The sequence below is a fragment of the Malus sylvestris genome, chromosome 13 (assembly GCF_916048215.2).
Source record: "Malus sylvestris chromosome 13, drMalSylv7.2, whole genome shotgun sequence".
NCBI classification, from domain to species: Eukaryota; Viridiplantae; Streptophyta; class Magnoliopsida; order Rosales; family Rosaceae; genus Malus; species Malus sylvestris.
In genome coordinates, this window is record NC_062272.1 from 27137051 (window position 1) to 27140010 (window position 2960).

General features: G+C 38.6%; 1 long non-coding RNA gene across 1 annotated transcript; it reads left to right on the plus strand.

Annotated features, from left to right (window-relative positions):
• Nucleotides 1-328: 328 nt before the first annotated feature.
• On the plus strand, nt 329-2224 carry LOC126597083 (uncharacterized). The gene is made up of 3 exons (XR_007614131.1): nt 329-792; nt 1295-1361; nt 2008-2224. It is a non-coding gene; the product is annotated as an uncharacterized LOC126597083 (long non-coding RNA).
• The last annotated feature ends 736 nt before the right edge of the window (nt 2225-2960 follow it).

The window sequence follows — 2960 nt, forward strand, 5'->3', positions numbered from 1 at the left end:
GACATTTATGCCCTGGTTAGCAAAGTGACGTGGATGTGGCTATTTGGTTTTAAATTATTTTCCTCATTATCGTAATTAATTAGTACTCGTTGTTACGATTGTGTGAGTGTGAGTTAGACCCGAATCGGAGTGGTAACGAAAAACTTATGCTTAGTTAAAGTAAGTTAACAATGGGTAAAATTGTACACGCGTGTGTTAATTATCCAATGTTAGAAACACTATTTTTGATAAGGGGACATATTTCGTGAAATTTGAAATGTGTACCAAACCTTATCTTTTTCTTCTTTTAAAAACTGTCCTGTGTCCCCTTTTTCCTCACCATCAATCACTCACTTTCCCTCTTTTCCTTCAACCAATCAGACACTCCCTCACTTCTCTCATCCAATCAAATCATCTCTCTCTCTCATCTTCTCCTTCTCTCTCTCACCGTGACTCCCTCTTCTCTGCAACAACAAGGACCATACATCAAATCTCACAGATCGAGCTTGCAACTACCATCATCGCATTTCTCTCATCCTTACGAATCCAACTGTACAAACCGATCGTAAAATGGTTGAGTTTTGAACACCCAACTAAGAAGCTCTGACTCAGGCGAGTTTTCCCTGACTTGTTCCCAGCCGAGTTACAAGCTTTTGGGATGTTTGGAAGCCTCCACACAACTCCCTCGAGTCAATAGCCTAAGTTTGAAGTTGAGTTAACGTGGAAACACAAGGTTTCGAGGTGAAGAAAATAAGTCCGAAACTTTCGAGGCTTTTTCAGGCCACTTCCCATCCATTTTTGGACTTTTGGAAGGTACAATCTTGTTCTACTCTTCTCCAGCTTCATTTCCATATAAAGCACGTTGAAAATGGTTGAGAAATAAGCAAGATATGAAGTTTTGAAAAATTTCTAGAAACCGACGACCTTTCATAGTTTCCAACGAACCAGACAGAGGCACCGGTGGCGACGGCGGTAGAGGTCCACCAAAGAAGAAGACTAAATATTCCGTTAAACTTAACAAAATATTTTGACACCGTTACCGTTAGCGGAATATTCCGTCAAGTCTGATAGAATATTCCCTGAAGTCTGTCAGTTTCTAACCTACGCATGGGCGCACGTGTGGCCGTGGGCTAGGCGGCATGTGAGGGAACGTCCAGCCTTCGACCGGCGAGTGCTTGACGTGTACGGGTCCGTGACGTTGAGGAGAATGTTTTGGTATATTTAAACCCTTCATTTGAGCAAACAATGGGGGGTTTTTCCTAGCCTTTTAGTATATGTCCTAATTAACTAATTAGTATAGTTGTGTTGCATATAGGTGAGAACTATCTCGAGGACATACGAGGACAAGCACGGCTAGAAGGTTACGATCCATCGACGTGTCAGTGAGTGGGCATTTTGTTTTTATATATATTATATATAAAGTTTTATAGTTTCCATAAATGATTATACGCCTATATGCCATGATTTTTTTAATTTTGAAAATGCTGTTATGATGTTGAGATTTATATATTGTCATGGAATATTCACATATATTATATTTTGCTCATCATACATGCTTGCATTGGTGTAGTACTCGCTCCGGGTCAAGGCCAGTCTTTCACGTGTATGTGCACATTGCACCGCACGTTAACTTTGGATCCATTGTAGGTGCCAGTCCTGTTGTATAGGTTGCCCTAGGCAACTCCGACTTGTATGTGATGCGCTTAGCGCCAGTCTTCACATGATTGTAGTACTAGTTATATTATGATTACACCAAGTCCTGTTCATGTCAGGAATTATCTGCATGAACTCGTGTGTTAGCATAGATTAATGAGCACATGATTTTATTATGCTACTATTGAGATATTTTGCGATTTGGCGTATTTATAGATTTACTGTTGATTTACAGTTGTTTTCATGCATATATGTAGTATGATTTTCTGGAAACTATACAGGTTTTACGGCCACGGGTTAGTATGTTCTGAAAATAAATGTGTTTTATAAACCTTTGTTTTTGCCCACTCACCTTTCTGTTTTTCGCCCCTCCAGGTCCTAGATAGCTGAATTCTCTATAGCATACGAGGAAATCTCTGGTGATTCTGACATACGTCTAATTGTAGGAACTTTTCTTGTTATGTAATAAGTACTTAGCTAGTTTCGACTGCACTACTTATGTCATCTATGGTCTAAACATTTTTGCTTTATGGGTTATTCCCACCACTGCGCACTCTCTACTTTAGTTTAAATAATTGTTAGTTTGGTTTAAATTTATCCACATTTTTATACTTCACTTTCCTTTATGGTTACGTCACCTTTGGGAGACAGCCAGCATGCCTCGACTCCGGTCGGGATGTGTCAAGTAAGCTTGAAAGTAAGAATGAAATTCACAATTGCATAGCTAGATGTGGAAAACCAAAAGTTTTCCTTTTTAAGCAATTCAAAACTACGAAGAAAAGAGAACTTCTTTGGTTCTTTGATGGCATGATTCAGGCTTATCTACGGCTGCACTCCCTAAAACTCAAACTCGCTTTCACTATACCGTGTGAAACTCATTTTTTCTCACTTCACCTCATTTTCTTACTTGCATAGTTACGAGAGAACAAGTATATAACGTCTCTCACTATGCCTCATTTTTTAAATTTGGCAAAAATCTGTCAAATTTATGAATGAAGGAGTGTGAAAATCTCCACCTTAAAAATAAATAAAGATCTCATGTTTGCTTTGGAAAATCGCCACTACAACAATACATTCTAAATAACTGAAAAGCTAATTACACCCAAGTTCAAATTGCCTTCCTCATAAATTAGGCCAAGTAAGAGCGAGGATGAGTTTCAAGGGGTATGCCATCAATAAGTCAAAGAATTATGGTTGTTGAGTTAAATTTAAACAAACTTGAACAGTCTAGACTCTCATAAACTAGGACTCACTTACTCCCTTGTAACGAGGATGAGTTTCAAGGGGTATGCCATCAATAAGTCAAAGAATTATGGTTGTTGAGTTAA